We start from the raw sequence: 22,289 nt of genomic DNA, 5'->3' as shown, positions 1-22,289 counted from the left end.
TCTTGTTGAAAAACTATAACACAACATAACACAAATGTTGCCTCAATATTGTATTTGTGTTGGAAAATGTTACTGTTACTCTGTCTCAATGTTGCAGCAGCATAACACAAATGTTCCTCCATATTTATTTGCGTTGACGGAATATGATTGTGACGCTGTCTCAATGTTGCAGCAACATAACACAAACGTTCCCTCTATGTTTTATTTGTGTTGGAGGAATGTGGCTGGGACGCTGTCGCAATGTTGCGGAAATGTTCTCCAGCATCGTTGCTGGCAACAAACTACACTCTAAGAAAAAAAGGTGTAATTTTCTACCTTTTGGGGTAGAAGTGTGTTGTCACAGATTCTCAACCCTTTTGGGGTAGAAAGTGAGGGGTAGAAACACTTCTACCCCTTCATTTCTACCCCACAGGTGGAACAGTTCTACCCCTGAGTGAGAAGAGAATTCTACCCTGTTAGTGGCAAAATTCTGCCCCTACATGGTTAACTGTTATTCCTCGGAGGGGTCTATCTTTTCTCTCCATATGGAAGACACCTCTACCCCAAGGATGAGAAATTTCTGCCCATCTTGACGCTAAATATTCAACCATTCCCGGAAGATAGTTCTACCGTGAGTAGAACTGTTCTCCTTTATTGGAAGATAATTTTTTACCCGAAATGGTAAGAATCTCTGCTATTATTCGTGCTGTGCCTACCGGTGGCATATCTCTACCCGTAATGACGGGGCATTTAGATCTTGTAGGGAAATATTGACTCCGCTTTTGAGAAGAACTTGACGTATACTATTTGTGTGGATGAGATAGAATATATACGTAGACAACTGTTACTGGTCACAGCATTTTATTAGCACGTCACAATTGGAATCGTACACTTGCGCTTACCAATGCGAAAGGTACATCCATTTTGAAGAAGCCTGGGCACGGAGACACGAAAGAAAACACAACACAACACAAACGACTCCATTGTTGCATCCATCAGACTGCACAGCACTTGCATGGACTGTCTTGCACATAAATTCCACATGCATGAACCATAACAAGGGCATCGGGATAACTTCTGAGGGCTTGACGTTTCACACTCCTGAGTCGCTCTAAATACACACGAATCTTCGCTCGGTGTGTAATATCTGCCCGGCACAACACGTGGCAGGACGGATGATTTCAACTGAAACGTAAATGGCATTAATAGAGCATTTAAGATAAGCGATAAATAATAACGACGGTACATGTTTCACTCCTCAGAAATATGTTTACATGTGTGATTCCCTCAGAAATAAGCATGCAAAAAGAAGGCTAACCCGGCAGTGGACAAAAGCCAAGCATAAATAAATAAATAAATAACACAGCGCACATCTAAAAAACCATGACTCGAGCGATGAGTGCCTTCTCCCATCAAACAGTGGCTCACCGTATGTTATGGCTCCATTTCTTCATTTTCGAAGTGGATCCTGTAATCACATCCGGCGGGCGCTGATAAGATACGGTGCTAAAGTTGTCATGGTGACCTGCGTGTATTACACAAACGCATTTGCTCATATTGCAGTTTCATAGGATGCTGAAAAAGTGTCAGACGACATGCCGATCAACCCGAACACGCAAAACGCATCTGATCACTGCATATAAGACGCTCAGGAAGAAAAATCTTGAATATCAAAAGTACTCACCTGATTCTGTCCTAACTCCACCTTGCTTATGTTCATACCATTGCAGCTGAACCGATAACACCTTCCACCACGCAGATGCGAATACCCGACTCAGGATAGCCATTAGGCCGCAGGCATGGCCTTCGGTGCAGCAATGTCCACGTGCAAACCGACAGTCTGTCACTTTCAGCATTCGTCTCTATACTGACCCCTTTTACACAATCATCGATTCCGCGCAAGCGCAGACACTCTGCACTCTGTGTTTGGTCGCTCTGGCTAATCTCTTGAACAGTGACCTCGAAGCTTGACCAAACGCCTTTGTGCGCAGGATTAGTAAACCTCAACTATTCTCGTCGCTTGAGTCACCCCATTTACACTTCCATTAGTAACCCTGCTACGAAACACACAAAAAGAAAAAAAGGGTCACTTGAACCCTAATAGTGCCAAGATTGCCACAGTGGTTCTACCGTTAGGGGGAGAGAGTTGAGCAAAAGGGCAGAAACAGCACAACTTCAACCTGAAGTCGGTAGAGGGAAAATAGGTCGGGGAGAACTGTTGCGATTCTACCCGTTTTCAACCTTTTTTTCTTAGAGTGTATATGAAGGGGACATTAACCACGGTTCACAACTGTCTTGCAAAATATTGCGCGACTATATGTTACGGAATAGGTGCTTGGATGAGTAATGTTGCTCGAATGTGACTAAGGAACGTTCAGGCACTGTTCCATAGCAACATTGGAGGAACATTGCACTGCCACGTTGCAGGAACATCATAAAATGGATAGCAACGTTGACACCTAAAGTATTGATCCCAAGCGATCCTGCGTCTTCGTAAAAGATTGCGGAAGTGTCCCGTTGAGCCGAGACTTCTCATGCAAGTAGATTTTAACACATTTTTGTGACACGTTAGGTGAAGTACCTTGTTTAATGTTGCGAGTGTGACGCCACAAAAGTGTAGGAAACAGTAGTGTCGCGCTGCTCGATCTTGAATGCGGAAGTTAATACTTACTCTGATGAAGTCGCTGGAAAGTGACACCGACCTCATGTCAAACACTAGCAACAACTTAACAAATGGTTCAACATGTGCCCTTGTGCATGACCATGGTTCTTTCGGTATGTGGCCAACACTCACACATTCACAACATTCGCAGGATATTCGCGAGACACTGATGTTGCCACGGCAATATTCCATTTTTTTGAATATCGACGCAAATACTTATATGTAGGATTATAATTCCGAAGCGAATACGAATTTCGATATTCGGGTTGCGAATCAAATCGATCCAATCCCTTGCACACCGAATATACTTGAATACTCGCCGGGAAGAAGATCACGCAAGAACAAGCAATGTCAGTGTGGTGCAGCGAAATCACCGCAAACAGTGTTTGAGCGAACTAGTAGACTTATCCTATCACTTTCCTTAAAGCGACAGTCCCGGACATCCGCAGGGTATTCGGATTCAGACTGCATTCGACTGTGGTATCGTCCACGTAAACTATTAAGTGTGGAAGCTTCCCCGTTTTAGAGGAAATAGATAGTTTTAGTACATCGTTACTAAAAGGCGACTCCGTAAGTAACAAATAGCGTTGATGGTTCTGTGCACGGCCCATAACCACCAACGCTATCCGTTACGTACGCAAAGGTGATAGCGCTCGATATACTAGAACTTACTAATGAATGACATCGTGCGCTTAACCTATATCCGATTTTCGTTTCCCTGTGACGTCAGCGGTGTTCTCGATGTCACCATTCAGCCAAACAGAGAAATCGGCGCGTTCAACCCGAGCGCCATGAGCCTTGCGGGTAGAGAAACTGGGTAGTTGGTAAGTCATACTTAAGGTTTCTCTTTCTTTCTTTTTTTCTTCAGCAGAGAGGCAACAGACAGACAGACAGAAGAAACAGACAGGAAGGCTGCGTACTCACAACTAAAGGGAAATTTTATTATTGACACATTTAAATAGGCAATTTCCAAGGCGTAGGCATCTCACAAACACATGAGCACTAGGAACTTTGGGCACGTGAAGACTAGGATTCATTATCGAGATACATTATCTCAGCTTGTATGAGATCGATGGATGGTACGCTTACACATTTATCACTAGCTTTGTTAATCAAGTAGGCTTCAAGGATCTCCCTATCAACTTGGTTTTCAAAAGTACCAACTATTGTAGTTTCTTTTTTTTTTGTTGCTTTTTTAAGTTTTGGTTCACATCCGCAGTTTTTGCAGTGAACTGGCTGATGACCAGACGAGGTGCTAGATTTTTGTGCAGCAGTGTGTTCTCTCAACCTCGTGTTTATACATCCGCACTTTTGGCCTAAACAGATTTTACTGCGTGATAAAGGGATAGTGAAGACAGCCCCTTGTGTACATTCTACCCATTTATTATTGTGTTGTATCTGACGACCTCTAATCTTCTTGTCAGTTTTGTTTACGGCAGGGTATATTCGGTGCCGTGATCTCGATAATAATTCCTAGTCTTCACGTGCCCTAATGTTCCTAGTGCTCACGTGTTTGTGAGATACCTACGCCTTGGAAATTACCTATTTAAATGTGTCAACAATAAAATTTTCATTCAGTTGTGAGTACGCAGCCTTCCTACCTGTTTCTTCTGTCCGTGCCTCTCTGCTGAAAAAAAAAAACAGAAAAAGCCTTGCGGGGGATGAATTATTTTTTTCTTGCAGTGAAGACGACCTGTTTACTTGCTGGACGAATGATTGTCTTATAGACAATCGGGACGCACAATGCATTCCCTGTCGTACCTGCACGTGGTTGAGGCGATTTTCAGGTAAGACTTGACCCAGTCGAGATTTGCGATTTGTTTATTGTTACTCCGAACTATGTAGCGTGTGACAGTTGTTATGCGGGTGTCGGTGCTGTAACTCATGCAGCGTATGTGACCAGAACGATGTGGACATTGAATAACACTTACTTGTCTCTTTAAAAGGCTTGGTACTGCAACGAGCTTCTGCCCAGGGCGGTGCATAGTGTCTACCCGAACTGTATTAGGGGTTCGGTCTCCACGAATCGGAGACTCACGTTGTTTTTCTTGTCTTCACTGCACTAAACAACATCTAAACCTCATCGCTCAACAACAGTGTCGCATATGCAGTAACCAGGCACTGCTAATAAAGAGCAGGAATGCAATACGTATTATGGATACGGCATCCAGGAATCATTTATCTGCTAACATTTCCTGTAGGTTCGCTCTCGTTTTCCACTCCGCCTAGGGGTGCAAACCGGTCCATTTTGGAGCTATTAGCTTCGTATTCGCTACGGTTCTACACTTATTCGCTTCGTATTCGAATATCCAAATCCGTTGTTCGCTTCGTATTCGCTTCGGCACTATAAGTGTATGCGCTCCGTATTCGCTGCGGTTTTCAAACCACTGTTTGCACGGGATAGTTAACATCTAAGTGGCTGGGACGTTACACTGTATGTCGTGATGTAGTAGGGCGATAAGACATGTAACACAGTTACCCACTGAAGAAATAGCGATAACCATATTCACACTCACATTCGTCGACGAGATTTACTTCCTCAGGACGTTCAGCACGAGCGGCAGCAACTTCTGCGGTACAAAATACAATGCAATAAGCAACACAGGTAAATGAGTGAGTCAATCAGAACTTGTGGACTGCGCACAATCTGCAACTCTTCTAACGTTTCCATCAGCGTCATATTCTGATGGGACCATCCATCCGGCTGTGGGATATGAGTCTCGAAGTGGCAACATCGAGCCTATAACATGTAGAATTCGACACATTGCTGCCATAATGGCAGTTATCAATTGTGTTTGCGAGAATATATTTCCCGTTCAACATATGCTGCTTGCGCAGAAATGCTAAACTTGTACAAGACATATGTTATTTGAAAAACACTGCATGGATCGGTGATGTGTGCTGGAATCTGTGGACGGTTTCAAAACCATGGTCGACATGTCAGTAGATAATGTCGTAAATTAATATATTGTTTCATAAAGTGTGCATTATTGCCTCGAGTTCATAGAATTGCTGCCGCATTAGAACCCATGTCGACACAAGTTTCATAAACTGTATTGAAATGCAAGAGGAAAACACGTACAAGAACAGCACAACGCACACCGATAACACTGATAAAGCACTCCCTCAATAGCGGAAATCCCCTTTTTATTTACATTCTCGACTCGTGTAGTACTGTGTCCGTCCATGGGACGTTTGCTTTGCGGTCGTACGCGGAATTTCAGAGGCGACGCTTGGTGGCATTCTTAGGCCCGGGTTCACCAACGCTGGTTAACTTTGAACAAAGATCAAGCGTTGCTAAAACGTGAAGTTACCGCTCAATTCTTTTTTACAAAATGTTACTTGGTTACGTGGTGAATGTTTCAGTAACAATTGCTGTCTTTTGTGAAGGAAAGTTAAGCGTTAAATTCAAGTTAAGGAACCGTTGATCTCAGTTCAAGCGTTAATCGGCGTTGGTGAAACCGGGCCTTACTCCGTTCTCAACGGTATCTTACACTTCTTTAGATGTGCACATCATGACAGTGCACATGTCAGTAGACACTGTTGCTACACTTTTGACCTTCACGATGGGATGGAATGAAATGGTCGTTCAATCGGTGCAATGAGTCTGTCACCAATCTGACGTAATCAGAGCGGGGTGTTTTGGGAATTCAACACTCTATCCAAAACCTACCTTTGGTAGTGCTTTTGGGAAAGGAGAATGAAGGTGACGTCCTCCTGCTCCATGCAAAATTCCCACAGAACCCTCCCCAAATATTTCCCTCGCTACGCTACTGTCTGTCACGTACCTATGTCGGTAGCTGACGCCTGAACATCTGCCGTTGCTGAAATACAATTAAAACGATAGAGCTTCAGCATATACCACAAAGCGATCTCCATAGGAATATGCAACTGGTAGGTAACGATGTCCCAGCATTCAAAATTCAGTGTGTACCTCCTAAAATGACTGTACAAGGTGTTTATTTGTATTCGTTACAGAGTTTTCAACATTTGAGTTCTACGGACATGCTAACATCACCGCGAAGTAAGTATGGAACTACAAAATGACACAGTACTAGAATTTATTAATTAGTTCTAATTATTGTGTATATTGGGAAAGCGGGAGATCTGAATAAGAGACCATCCTGGTTGAAAGCCATTCCATGTCTAAAAAGTCCCAGAGCAAGCACGTGCGTGAAGGCTTCCACCCGCGGATTTTGAATATTCTAAAACTGTTAGTGGGGCACATTTGCATATCACAATTGGAAGATGGAGATTTTAAGGCAGGTCCGTGTTTCAGGATTTTTTAAACGTGGAATGGCTTTAAACTAGGAAAGCCTCTGATTCTGATCTCCCGCTTTTGCCCGAAATTCCCCAATTCAATAATTCATAAATCAGTCCTCCTGTAGTTGCATTCTTTCTTCGAGGTGATGTCAGCCTGGCGGTAGAGCTGAACTGCAAAACTCTCAACCGTAATTGCTCTGCTAGCTTAAAAAAATTCTGTAACGAATAAAAGTAAACACCATGTATATCTGCGGGGTCTTTGAAAGTGTTCGTGTTTCAAAACAGCACACCACTGAGCAACGTGCCTGATTTGCGTTTTTCGATGTCCGTCCAAGTCGCTTCACCTAATGAAATGAGACTGTTAGGAATGGCAGAGCGCATGCTCTAGAGCACCAGAAAAATGCGACGTTGACTTAGCCCATACTTAGGTGACATCTCGGTTTAGTCGAGATTTGTCGACTATACGTCCGCGCACATGTTCTAGGCGTTGCTAGGCATGCTGCCGAAATGCACCCCGAATTTCGGCCGATGACTTCTGACTTTAGGGGACACTGCCTTTAAACCATCCAGTTCAATGCTATAATCGCTGTATTCATAGAGATTACTACACCATGGTTCCTATGGTTCTCCTTCCGGCTGAATAGTCATTGGATGCTTCTACTCAAACACTACTGTCGGCGTCACTTCCCATTTCGGAGGAGGAATCTGGCTAGGCGAGATCGGACCGAATTCGGTCCGAAATTCTGTTCTCCGAAAAAAGTTGGGTCCCGAAAAGTTGGGTCCCGGGACATGTGGTTCTTAAGCGTGTTGTACCCCTCCGCATGCAACTCAAGGTCACAAACTGCTCACTCGCGCTGCTCCTGTGTAGTGCTGTTTGGTGTCCCAAGTAACTCGTTATTTTTTCAATAAACTCAGTAACAGCGAGTTACATTTCAGGCTGGAGAACTTCGTTACTAACTTAGCTACATTTTTCACATGGTAACTTAACTCGTAAAGAATTGTAGCTTCTCGATCTATGCTTTCAACACGTTGCCTGCTCAATATCGATTCATCATTTCTTTGGTGGACTACCATAGTAAATGGCCGGAAGCCCGCCTAGCGTCGACGGTTACATCGCACTCCATCATCGACTTCCTTACGGGCCTCTTCGCTAGGGAAGGATACCCTGAGTTGGTCATTTGCGACTCAATCTGGGCCCAGCACTTTCAAAATGTTTTTGCAGTCGATGGGTATTGAGCCGTTCTTGTATCTACCATCGCCAAGGTAACGGACAGATTGAGCGGTTCAACCGAATTATAAAGGATTGCATTCAAGCCATCACCGTTTTGCATGACAACGTTCAACGGTCATCGAGATCTCAAAGTTTCTCGGTGTGTACCGTAGCACGCCTTATGCAGCCACTCACCTTTCTCCTGCCGATCTGCTCCACGGGACACTTCTGAGGACATCCCTAGACATAGTGGTTTCCGCGCGTTGGATGGTGTTGTCGTACAGAAAATGGACAGGAAGCGTATGATCGCTTATCAACAAAGGTCGAAGGCACGATTGGACAAAAGCAGGATAGTCAAAGACCCCATTTTCGTGCCGGAGACTTTGTGAGAATTAAGCTCCCGGGGAACTGTTCAAAAGGCACACCACACTTCAGACCGCCAAGAGAGATGCAACGACAGAGTTTCCCGAGCGCACATGGTAGGACGTGGAATGCAACACGGCTTTCAGCCACTGCCTCACAGCAGCCACCAGCGTCAGCCGTGAGAGACGTACACGTTAACTGTGACCATCACGACCCGGACCCGTCCCGTCCACACCCATGCCGTTCGCAGCGCGACAAACGATTCGTCCCATAAACATCTTCCACGGAAGGGGAGTGTATTGTGCAGTGTAGAAGACGCATGTGCCAACGGAAAGGCACATGTACTTTTTTTATTGGGCTCGTGAATAAAGTTGAGCTCTGACTGGATCACGACAGGGTTCACTTGCGATGCAACAAGGGTGACATCCACATATCCTTTGTAACGTTCCCATAGAACCCCTCCTGAAATATCATCCTTGCTACGCTGCTGTCTGTCACTCACCCGAGCCGATAGCTGCCTGCGACGTCTGAGCACTTGACGAGTCTGAAATACGGATTAAAACAGCAGAGCGTCATTACCTACCAAAAAGCGGTGCCATAAGAAGAGGCGACTGGTGGGACGCAAAGTCCCGGTGTTCAAAATCCAGGGTCTCAATACTACAAACGTTATAGATCGAAAATTTACTAGTCTAAAAGAACTCGTTACAAGTAACTCGCAGTTACGATGTTACTTCAAAGAAAGAAGGCGTTACTTCCAATTTACGTCCAACACAAAAAAGCACTCACAGGCACAGCGCGCGTGAGCAGTTGAATACGACCTTAAGTTGCATGCGGAGGAGTGCAACACGCTTAGATCGTTTTAGTTTATGTCCAAGAATTCGAACGCTTTGCATCTTACTCCCTGTGGGCGCACAATGGCTTCATTACAGTGGCAGCGGTTCTTACTTCCTGAATAGAATACTGTTATTGATTGAATATCACACTTTATCGCATAAAATGTCATGAGGAAAAAACGGAAAAAAGCGAATTAAAAGTAACTTGGAACTTAGTTTGAGTTACTTTGGAAAGCTACCTCAAAAAGAAACGAGTTCCTCTGAAAGTTACCACGCCGCAAAAGTACCGTGTTAAGTTACAGTAACGAGCTACTTGTAACTCTGTGCCTGAAAACGACCGTGTTTACAAAGAGGACATTACTGAGCAACGTGCCTGTTTCATGTTTATTTTTTTATGTCCGTCGAAGTCGCCTTACTAAATGAAATGCAACTGTTAGGACTTGTGGAGTGCACGCGCTACAGCACAGCAATGACAGCACTTGCTTGACAGGGGAGCATTGTAGACTTGTCTCAAGCGGTAACGTCATGACGCAGCAGAAACCCACATCAAGGCTCATTCGATGAAGAAATGCGCCAGCTTGACAAGAGGCATATCGAGGCATTCGAAAAGGGAGCGCTGTATAAGTCTGCTCAGCAGAGCTGGGGGAGAATATCAGTGGTCTATTTGCGGGAACACAGGCACAAGGCGTCCGAGTACGAAATGACGATCTCCTCTCAGCAGCGCCATACGCGTGCGTCTCCTGGACGAGAGCTGCTTATGCTGTGCTGTCGGCCTGTTCATTTTCTCTGCCCTGTCCTATTCGTAGACAAACTTGTAAGACACTAACACATTTATCACCAACCGTGTCTATGCGCTTTTGATACCTTGCACGCATATTGAGAGTGCGCCAACATATATGCCTGAAAGCGTCAGAGGAAAACTCAGAAAAAACCACCACCACCGCCACCAAATATTAAGTTCCTGCCTGTGTTACGCGGACCAATCATTTCGCTTCATGAGCTTATGTAGCGTGAGTATTGAAGTCAAAACGCTTTATCCTTGTTTCCATTTCGGAGCCACAGATTGTTCGCTTTTTTTTAATTTGGTGGTTGTGCGTGGTGTTGTAGCTGTTATTGTTACAGGCTGCCCACAAGAGCGCAACACCACATAAAGCACTTCCTCAATAGCTTAAATCATCTCTGTATGTACACTCTCGACTCATGAAAGTCCCAGTTACCCGTTAAGACAGTGAATATGCGAAGTCATGTCTGTTAATGGTACGTGTGCTGCGCATACATGCATTTCGGTTGGTTTTGCAGGTTGCAATTAAATGTCAAATTTGATAGCCTTGTCTGGTTCGTCGTCATTTCCTCAACTCCTTACATGGGAAAGAGTTTGCAGTGCACATGTTAGTAGAACTGTCGCTACAAAGTGGACGTTCACGACGTAATCGAATGGAATTGCCGCTGAATCGCTGCAAAGCATTTATCAACGCGGACATAGCCAGAGGGGAAGTTTGGGGGATTTAACCCCTGATCCAAAACCGTACGTTTGGGAATGCTATTGGGAAAGGGAGATGAGGGTGACATCCCCCTGCCCCTATGTAGAATTATCAGGTGTATAATCAGAATTAGCATGAGGTCTACAAGCTAGCGATAATACCGCAGCATCATTCCTTTCGTTGAAATATCAGAACGACTGTACTCGATCTCGTGATAACCAAGAAGTGAACGAAGAGCAAGCTTCTCGCGCCTCCTGGTCCTAACTTTATTTTTCTCGTATAAACATGTACCGAAGAACCCATGGCAAACATGTCCCATAGACCCCCCCCCCCCAAAAAAAAAAAAAAGAATGCATCGCTACGTTGCTGTTTTTCACATACCCAAGTCGGAAGCTGACGATATCTGAGCACTTGGACTTTCTGAAATAAAAATAAAAATGAAAGCGTCAGCATCTACCAGTAAGTGATGTCCACAGGAAGAAGTCACTGGTGTGCTACGATGTTTCAGCTTTAAAAATCCAGGGCCTATATCTAAAAATGTCTATATATCTGCAGGGTCCTATAATGACCGTGTTTCAAAATAGGACATCACTGAGCAACGTGTCTGTTTCGCGTTTGTCGATGTCCGTCCAAGTGGCTTGAATCCACTTCCAAGAATGATCCAAGAAGCATTGGTTGATGTACGAGGAAATAAAATAAAACTCAGACCTGAACAGCAGTGGTCCAGAGGACGATTTTCGTCTCATTATGCAATCTCATTTCGTCTCATTATGCAACGAAACAAGGAAACATTAGGCTCCAACACTTCGTTGCAGTCAAACGTGAGACTTCTTGTGTCACTATCGCCAACCACAACACGTCTCACCCATCATGTTTAATGCCGAGCTCAAACAGCCACTCATTCAGAACTTTTACCTTCAACACTCTGCATACATCGTGCATCGGAAGCGAGACGGCTTCCGATTTTGAAGAAATAAAATGAGAACGATTCTTGCCGAACCCGTATTAATTTACAAATAGGAGGTCGTTTTCACCACGGTAGGTCATATGGGAAGTGAGGTTCAGCAAATTTACAGGGTATGGACTCAGTGGCGATATTTGGCAATAATTGGCGATAATTTTCTACGTTTATCGTGTCAGTTATGGGAAAAAGTATCACGTTTGCATGGAGCCAGTCGAGTGGTAGTACAACACCTTCCATTGATTCCTGACACAGGTGCTGTGTAATGCTTATGCATAATATTCCGCCGCACGGCAAATTAATTATATGTATAGTACTGTAGCGGCCCCTGGTTGCGGAATGGGCGTGATGAACATCGCGACGACTGTGCGACATATGTTTCGTGTCTCAGAACTCTCGCTAGATTAGAAACGGCCTGGACATCTCATTCGGACGAAGAATAAACCCACACCTTTTTCGGCTTGCTACACTTTGGTGGCAGCGGTGGAATTCGTCTTAGTGACATGGCAGCTGAAAACTCGTCAGGGGGACTTCGAATCCTGGGTGAAGCACTTTTTCGCCGGAGCTCCAGGTAGTTCTTGGACCGACGAGCGAAAGTTATAGCTCTTCCCGTTCTTCGCCGCAAATGAGAGATAACATGGTACGAGATCCGTCTATTCTTTGCCTCAACTCTTGCCACCAGAGACGAGGTCACCTCTGCTATCCATGCAACGCTTGGTGATGCTTTTCAAATTGCCGATGCTTTTCTAGTAGTCTTACAGTTATTCGCCAATTTCCGCTGTCACCTTCCGCAGCATCGCACACAGTGGCGTAGGTGTCACAAGCCACACCCGCGATAGATCCACTGGCGGGACTTGGATCAGCGATAGCTAAATTGGACAGGAAAGTGAATGCCCTTGCAACCTCTGCAAAGTGCACGCCCTGCAAACGTCCCAGTGTGCTACCGCTGCGGCAATCCGAGTCACCTCGCAAAGTGTTGTACACGATGTCCACGAGGATAAGCCCAGTCCCGGTTTCCCAGATATCCGGCAACAGGAAACTAATCAGCATTCCTTGTTCGGCCTCGCTGGGAACGCCTATACAGTGGTCCACCGGTAACCTGGGAGGTCCCTCAATCATGATTACAGGCGCCGTTGAAGGTTCGCTAGTTAGGATGCTGCTAGACTCGGGATCCAGTGTGACTATCCTCAACTACGATATCTGGCAGCAACTGCTGCTGTGTTCCCCGACCCAAGCGACTGTACCCCAGCCTGTTTACGACGTCAATGGTAACCCATTGGACGTCGCAGGACCTGAAGATATCGGTCCCGGGAACCACCAGTACCGTTCTACCTGCTTTCGTTGTCCGGGTATACCGCGTGACTGCATTCTCATCGTAGACTTCCTCGTCAGACACTATTGTATCATCGACTTCGACGCTCGCACCCTCAAGCTCGCTCGAAACACAAACACGACCACAAGGAATCGTACATCAGCCACTGGACCTGTGCTCAGCGGTCACTACTATACTGCAGCCACATACGGGTGACTCAGAGGAGCATGAGGTGTTAAGTGCGGGAGTTTCCGTGAGCAGCATTTCAGACACGATGTACACCAGTTGGAGACGCCGGAGTTCATGCTGACCCAAAAAAATCTGCATTGAAGTTTCTCCAACGTTTTTCCCCCTACCGAGGTGGCCTACAAAGGGGATGTCATGTGCAGATTTGAGGATTTCGGCAACCATTGTTTTTGGTTCTACAGGGACGGGAGGACTGGTGGGACTCTTTCTTCCACACTAAACGGCTGTCGAGGATTTCCAAACAATGTTTCTGGCGCAGGTAGTGCTTAGATTCGACCTGAAGAGACGGGGCCGTGACGCCGTCCGACTGGGTACGAATGACCCCAGACAGAACTGGGTCCCGCATCTGGTGCGCACATAAATCGGCATGGGACAGTGCTGTGGGCGACCATATTCGCAGACGAGCAAGCCATTCGCGACAGAGCGTCGGCGTTTCCCGATGGGTCCCGCGCTGTATTCCCGGTGGGTAAATAACACGAAAATGAAACTCATTGAGTTGTTTGAGCCAGCGTGCAACCTGGCCTTCTGGTTGCTTGAAGCACCTGGGTCATTGTAGTGCACTGTGGTCGGTCCTGCAGACAAACTCCTCGCCGTGAAGATAATGACGGAATATGCGAACGAAATAGACAAGTGAGAGCAGCTCTTTGCGTGTGAGTCTGTACTTCCTCTCGGGCTTGATTAGGGCTAGACTTCCGTAAGCTAAGACCCGCTCGGTCTCGTTTTGCTCTTGAGAGAACAGCACCGAAACCGCTGTCGCTTGCATCCGTGTCCACAATGATGGGCAGGCTGAAGTCTGGATAGCGAGGACTGGCGCGCGTGTGAGAAGGCGTTTAAGGTGGGCAAAAACAGCCTCGCAGTCCTCGGTCCATGCAAAGGCGGTGCACTTTTCGAGCTGACGATGCAGTGGAGAGGCGATAGTGGCGAAATCTCTGGTCAACCGGCGTTAATACGACCTAAACCCAACAACGATCGGAGCTCCTCCGCACTTGACGGTGATGGCAAGTTCACGACCTTCTCAGTCTTGGCCGGGTCAGTATGAAAGCCATCTGGGCCAACATGGTGCCGAAGATACAAGACATTGTTCTTTAAAGAGTTCTAAAAAGCACTTCTGAAGTTTTACCTTGAGGTGAGCTGACCGCAGACGAGAGCGAACGATGAAACGACTGAAAACGATGAATGTCGTCCAAATAACAGGGACGCAATCTGAAGTCCCATACAGCGTGCTCTTTAGAACGTGGAAGGCGCATTGCAAAGCCCGAAATGTAGCACATTGAATCCGAAGAGACCGGCATGTGTCGTGAACGCGACCTTGTGTCGGGATTGCGCACAATCTCTTAATCATCTTTTTCCTTGCCTGCTACATGTCAAACACTGAATGCTGCTGCTTCATGAACATATTTTTTTGCCGCCGCTATGCAGATGTGACGGCGCTCGAACATGTTCATTGAGGCAGAATTCACGACAACACGATTGACTGTTCGATGCCCGATGCTTCTGTCGAGATACAGTAGAACACGATCAAAGACACCATCATACACAGATGAGACAGCCAACGCACTTGTGTCCCAACGTAAAACACGGGCGGCCGCGGGCCCGGCGTCCACCGTTCGAATTTCAAATGAAACCACCGAGTGCCGAAGTCCAGTTTTCAAATTCCGGCAACCAATCCGGACACGCTTGTGGCGTCCGACCAATACAGACGAACGGATTCCTTCGTGCGCAGTAACACGTATTTTGATACAGATTTTGCAAGAGCTGTGGGGGACTGGCCGTGCTCTGTGACACACCCAGAGCAAAGTCAGAGGCTACAGGGTAAGTACTGCAATACCAAACGAAACCCAGCTAAAAAAAGCTTCAGGTTTATTCGTATGTATAGACAAGTGCTCACAGACCGGTACGCATGAAGAACATTATCTTAAAGAATTGTTTTTGCTAGGCTGCTTATGGAACCGATCATTTCAAAGTACCCATGGCTTCAGTCCAATCTAAAGTTCTAACAAGACAGTGCAGCTTCAATAAATCCGTACGCTTGGATATGTTTAAGCCCTTTCAGAAAGTGTGCTCTATAAAAATACACTAAACGTTCCAGAAATAGGATATTTTGTTTTTACTTCCCTAATCATATTACCAGCTTTATTATACTCGGATTTCACTGATGTAAGCTTCGCTAATCATAACACCAGCTTTATTATATTCGGGATTTCAGTGATGTATCGAAGTATTGACGATACAGAATCGAGTATCTGTATCGAAAATCGGTTTCGGTTCTGTATCTTGTATCGGTATTTTTTTAAGGGTTTCGAGTATTGGTATCGAAGGTACTTTTTACGTATCGTGCCTAGCCCTGGCTGGAACACATTGGAAGGTCAAATACATACAAAGCCTCAAGTGCCCAAGAAATTAATGATGAAATATGGAAGTCACTGAATAGGTTAGCTAGCTGTTGGACTCGGACACACATCTTCTGGATTACCGATCCAGGGCTTTACCAATTGAGCTATAGTGACACACCTCCCAGCAATTTCCAAGGGTGAGTCATCTGAAGGGACAAACCATACACCTGCACTTGAGGCTTTGTATGTATTTGTCCTTTCTATGTGTTCCAGCTTCAGCACATCAATTGTCTCATGTTCAACAGATGCCGCTTGTGTCTATCCTGTCGTATGAATGTGTGTATGAGTGAGAAAAATGTAAGTGTGAAAACGGGGATGAGTGAGTGAGAGAGAGTGGTTGGTTTGTCCGTTCAGATGACGCACGCTTGGAAGTGGCTGGGAGGTGTGTTAGCTTAGCTCAATTGGTAAGCCCCAGACCGGTAATCCAGAAGAGGTAGGTTCGAGTCCTACAGCTGGCTAACCTTTTCAGTGACTTTCATCTTTCATCTTTTAGAGCGCCCACCCTTTAGGTATAACATCTGAATTGAATGAAACAAACACCCTGGAGTTATATCCCTGCAGTTGATATCTAGTTGGATCTTCGGCATACTGTGTGCCTATACCTATAGTGGGACAAAATTCTAGTCGCGGTTCTCTTATCAATAAAAGCAGCTCCATGAGGATCACATACGGTACATATTTTCTGTCGGATAACATAGTGCGTTCATGATCGATTTTCTGAGGAGACATGGGCTGTCTCGCAGCTTCCTCCTCCCGTGCCACCTTGCCCCTTACAGTGCATCAACACCCGTTACGTATCTCCTGCCATTTGGGCACGCAGAACTCTTACGCCTGGAGCTCCCCCATGGGAAGTGCTCCTGACATTCTTCTCGCCCCAGGCGAGACACCTTTCTCCTATCTCTTTTGTCCGATGGCGTAACCAAATAGCACAATGTCAATTTTTCTTTCTAACGGAGACGTGAAAACCAAGCACTCTTCCGAATCCTTCAGAGAGGAACAATTTTCGAAAAGCAAGGCGGTCCTAATAAAACAACAACCTACGAAAGAAACTATTTTGCATCGGGTGTGTCGAAATAGGCCCAGGTAAAGTTATGCATAATGCGTGTTAAAGAAGTGGTGTACTAACAGACTAGGGAACGACCTCAAGTCGTAGTAGTGTTCCTTCTCAAATACCTCCCGACTCCTGTACATCATACGCTATATCGTTATGTGACTGAAAGTAAATCAATGTCTCTCTTTTTTTTCTTCTAGAAGATACGAAGGCAGAAAAATAGGCGATGTCAGGTTGCCGGTGGTGAATAAATCAAAGAGTGATATTACACGGTTGGAGCAACTTATTAATTTACACAAGGTAAACAAGACTTTCGTGCACGAGACTGCACTTCTGGTTAGAAAAAATATGAACATGGTACAGGAACATATATACAGTTGACGGGGAAGTTTTAGCATCAGAGGTAGCAAATACAGGTGAAAATGAAAATAACAAAAATACAAACAAAAAGAACATAAATACAAACGCAGGGGTATCATCCCCTGCGTTTGTATTTGTTCTTTTCATTTTTATCTGTATCTGCATCCTTTCCATCACCCTGTTACCCCTCATGGTAAAACTCCCACGTCAACTGTATATATGGTCCTCTACCATGTTCGTATGTTTGCATTCTCGTGCATGAAAGTCGTGTGACCATTTGTAAATAAATAAGTTGCTCCTACCGTTTAATATCATTCTTTCTTTTTCTAGGTTGGCTCAATGATAAGCTGGTCCACGTAACCCTTTGATTTTATGGCAAACCTCGTCAGCGATGCTACTTGCTTACACGTCACGCGACACATGGCGTGCATGCTTATAAATATGTTGACGCAAATTTTCAGTGGTACAGAACTCACCACTCATGCTGCAATGTGATACTTTTTTTTAGGGGGGGGGGGGGCTTTGGGCAGCCCTGTATGAGGACGTAGATGTCGATACTCCCAACAAGTAAATCATCTTTGGCACAGCGCAACAGATTTATCCGCACCTACAACACTTCGAACGCCCACAAATGTTTTGCAACTCCACCAAATTTTTCCCTGTGTACCACTCTTACTTGTACCTGCACCCCTATCTTGGTGCAACTCTCCTCCGCCTCGAAGAGCTTACGATTCTGAACAAAATCTTCGAGCGCAGACAGAAGCCATTATACTGTCAACATGAAGGGGTACTTACGCAGTGCCGCGGTAGAACCGGACATGGCTGTCATCTGGTTTGCAAAAAAGGTATCTTAGGAAATTGTTTTTCTGCAAGAAAAACATTAAGTGTCTGAAGGATACGAGTTAACACACAGCAATGGATAAGCGAGTCCGAAACGGAAGAACTGTGGTGGTTTAATAAATAAGTCAAGATAATGATAAATACTTCGAATAAATGGTTTCTTGTAAAGGATTTTAAGTGTTTCTGGGACGATGTCCCAGCTGTCTAAAACCAGGTATTGAGGGTCATGTAATTTCAATGAACATGGACGCAGGCTAGAAGTATTGTATTGCCCCCCAATATGTGTTCAGTCGAAACATTTCAACCACATTCCACTGGAAACTACATCCACGAAATGTCGAAGTGTGACAAGTGAATATTTCTTACCTGATAACACAGTTCAAGTTATATTTCAAGAGAAACGTTCGATGATCCAACTCAATGTTGAAGAAATCTAGGACCAGCACTGTTTGATCAAGAATGGATTAATTAATTCAGATTGCTTGAAGAAACAAACGAATCACAAAGACACAGACTGAAGCGAAAGCTTCTCAAGTCAACAACAAGATGAAGAAGATTCTAGAAACTCATCGATTCCAAAATAACTTTAAGCGTAAAAGGAAACGAAGGAAGGAAGAAGTTCCTTCGTACTCGTCCAGTGCTGCATGCAATCACGGAAAAGTATTTGCCAAATTGAAACGAGTAGATTAGGAAGGTATCCTGACAAATATCAATGTCAGTGAATGGGCTACTCCCACATATTTTTTCGTATATCCCAATGGGACAGTCAGGTTATGTGGAGATTTCAAGAGGACCGTCAATCAGCACTCAGTAGTGGATCAGTATCCTTTACCACTGGTCAGAGGTGGGCGTTTGTCCTCACGAGCCTAGCCCTCACCCCAATTTTCTGGGAGAAAAATTTTGCTCACCTCACCTCAAAAAATGTTTGGAAATTTTTCCTCACCTCACCTCACAATTTTTTTCGAAATTTTCCTCACCGCACCTCAATATTTTCAAGCTATTTGTGTATTCAATGTGACGTTCGTAGGGATTGAAGAATATTCGTCATTAAAGTCGCGTTGGTTTTGAGCGACTGCCAATGCACTCGTGAAATTGCTCAGTCGTTTTTTTTTTTTTTTTTTTGCTGGCAGGTTTGGCGTAATCAATCACAGAAAACGCTTAGTGGAACGATTGTTATACCCGTAAAAGTTGCGCGTATCACCGGCGAGAGAGGAGGACAGTCCCCGCCCAGGTGAGAGACAGAAGCTGCAAAAAGAAGGAAAGATATCTCGTGTACGCGCGGAAAAAGTTTTCATAAAGTGCGCGTTCATAAAGTTTTCCTGACTTCACCTCATCTAAAAAAAAATTTTTGAAGATTTTCCTCACCTCACATCACCTCAAGCATCACCAGAAAAATTGGCCCTCACCTGACCTCACCTCAAATATCGTGAGGTGAGGGTGAGGAAACCCTCACCCTCGCACGCCTTCGCGAGGGTGCCCACCTCTGCCACTGGTGGGCGACATTTTCAAGAAATTAACTGGTGGACGGAAAAACACAAAGATTGACCTCCGGCTAGCATTCGTACAAATGGAATGTGGATGAGAACTCAGGCAATTTGCTAAACATGAGTATGGGAAAAGGTATCTTCTGGTATAACAGAATGGTGCTTGTTATTGCCCTCGCACCCGCGATTTGGAAACGCATCATCGAACACGTTCTACAGGGCGTTCTTATGACACTTGGAACGCAAGAAGTTATATCAGTGAGTGGTACCACTGAAAATGAAAATCTACAAAAAATCTTTCGGAAGACCATAGGAGCCTGGAATCGTTTGGATTGAAAGAAACCTGCACAACTGCTCCTTCTTCCAGGACAGCATTGTGTACTGCGAATACAAGATCAGCAGCGAAGGTTTAAACAGGACCCAAGACAAGATTCGTGCTGTACTTGAAGCTACAACACCCCAAACGTCAGCCAACTGCGTTTTCTGTTATGCTGATGAATTACAGGGCAGATCGTATTCCGGACAGACAAGGGGCACAACCGAAGGGAATGCAAGGGGACTGGCAAGATTTGCCAACCTTTTCCGACCCTTGCACGCACTTTTCCAAAAATATGCAAAGGCAACGTCGACAAAAGACTACAAGGTAGCTTTCGAAACTGCTAAAGGAATTACTGCATGTGACACTCGTGCACTGCAATCCGCAGCTACCATCCCGACTCGATTGTGATGCCAGACCAAGTGGTCTCGGCATGGTCTCACGAAGTGCCTGATGGGACGGAAAGGGCAATCGCGTTTTTCTCGTCAACTCTCAAAACGGCAGAAAATAACTACTCACAATTCAACTTAGGCAATTAGGCTTCACAATTCACAAAGAGGCCCTAGCCATTGTCTGGGGTGAGCATATGTTCTACGCTTACTTATATGGCACACTGCAGGCTTCCAACACATCAACCGTTGACGCAGATACCCTCGCCAATGAAGGGGATATCTGCAATCTAATGTAACATCTAAGCAGCACGCTTCCAACGCTATCCTCTCTTCATCTTCGACATGGACTAGGATATAGTGTATAAGGAGTCGGAAGCGAACGGCAATGCTGAAGTTCGTCGCGCTTATCTATCCCAGATGTTCCACCGGTGAAGCTGAGCTTGAGCATTTAAGCCACCTCCTGTTAACTTCCTGTTGCTCATGCACAACTGCGAGACCCTAAAGATGTGTCCAAGATATATTTGAGTGTCACGAATGGCTGGGACAGTTCTAACTCGGACCAAGATCTTGTGCTTTACAGCCAGTCCCGACATCTCGTCGTAATATATGTCGTCTCTATCAAGCTCGCTCATAATCTGGGTTGTCTCGCGACGTAGACCCCGAATTATTATTATCTATCAAGCGTCGACGAAGGAGAAAGCCCTTCCCAAATCGTGTTTAGAGGTAACCGCTATAAATTCGACTGGAAAACTTTCCACGACCGCGTTCCCTTAATAAATTAACTAGTGACTTCGATTGGACTTACCTTTATGTAGAGGCGGATATTTCTGCAAAACGAAGTGAACACACAATGAATCGTACTACATCCACAGAATGAAAGATCATGAACGCGTGACGTACTTCTTCTGCTTCATCCCATGTACGCCATGTATGAGCGATGTGGAGAAATTCGCTGCTGCAGATAACTTAACTGAAGAAGCGGGAGGTACGCATCAGACACGACTGCAGCATCTAGAAAATTCACGGGCAACGCAATACGTTAAATATATATATATATATATATATATATAGCTGAAATGAAAATTGAAACACAGACTACGAAGGTACGGGAAGTAAGAAAAAAACGATAATTTATTTACATTTAAGATACTTGGAATGCTAAAAGGGTTGTCTACGTTACGGCGGAAACTCCGCCTTCGTCAGGACAAAAATATGTCAGTGATACACAGAGCTTATAAAGGATCGCATAGTGACGTCATCGGGAAAGGGGAAAACCCCGCCACCTGGCTGTTGTCAATGGGTCACGTTCGAGAATGTTGACTTGTCAGGTTCAAGTGTGATGTCATCGTCCTTGGGGGAGTGGCTTTGTCCAGGTTGCGCCACCCATCCTGCTGAAAAGGAATTGGAAAAAAGTGCCTTATCTACGAGGTTAGACTTCTTATTGTTGATAGCATGCCGGGGTCTTCGTTAATGGTCGATTGGAATTTGTAGATTAGGTAGGATTCGCGTTGCTCTCGGGAGCGGTCAGAGTTGAAGTTTGACTGGAGAATAAAGATTGATACATCGTTAATAGAATGACCTGGCTGCTTGAAATGGCGGGGAACTGGAAGATTAGGTTTTTTGGTGACATCCGATCGGTGGTTGTTGAATCTGACTCTGAAAGAAGTTTTTGTCTGACCCACATATTGTGCTTGACATGCGTTACATTGGATTGCATAGATGACGTTCGAGGAATTGCAGTCTAGGTCTGCAATGATCTTGGCGGTAAAATTAGAGTTTGTACTTTTGACTTCCTGCGTGGTCTGCATTAGTTTGCAAATCTGACAACGTCGGCCATTACATGGGTGACAACCAATCGAAGGGTTTATCGTACTGTTTACTTTAGAGCGGACTAAGTCATCCTGCAGATTACGTGTACGTCTGTAAGCGACACGTGGTGGTTCGGGAAAAATTTCCTTAGTGCGTTCGGACTGGAGGATGATACTATGGTGGCGATTAAGTATGCTGTTAATGTTTGGGATATTTCCGGTGAATGTTACAGTTAAGTTTACCGAATTGGTTTTCGAGTTATTTTTCTTTTTTTCAAACAAGCTAATGCGATCTACTTTGCGAGCCCTGTTGAGAGCATCTTGCAGTTTCTTCC

At 45.0% G+C, this 22,289-nt stretch overlaps 1 long non-coding RNA gene across 2 annotated transcripts; it reads right to left on the bottom strand.

The window, feature by feature from the left end:
* Positions 1–62: 62 nt before the first annotated feature.
* On the bottom strand, positions 63–18,400 carry LOC135376484 (uncharacterized). Of its 2 annotated transcripts, XR_010417707.1 has the most exons (7): positions 18,321–18,400; positions 17,910–17,943; positions 11,173–11,211; positions 8,980–9,021; positions 6,430–6,465; positions 5,158–5,211; positions 63–2,663 (listed from the first exon to the last, which is right to left on the bottom strand). It is a non-coding gene; the product is annotated as an uncharacterized LOC135376484 (long non-coding RNA). The 2 variants fall into 2 exon arrangements; XR_010417706.1 differs by lacking the exon at positions 18,321–18,400 and having other exon boundaries at positions 17,910–17,975.
* Positions 18,401–22,289: the final 3,889 nt, after the last annotated feature.

Source organism: Ornithodoros turicata, chromosome 1 (genome assembly GCF_037126465.1).
Source record: "Ornithodoros turicata isolate Travis chromosome 1, ASM3712646v1, whole genome shotgun sequence".
Classification (NCBI taxonomy): Eukaryota; Metazoa; Arthropoda; class Arachnida; order Ixodida; family Argasidae; genus Ornithodoros; species Ornithodoros turicata.
Note: the sequence above shows the minus strand (reverse complement) of the source record. Positions and strands in the feature narration are given on the sequence as shown.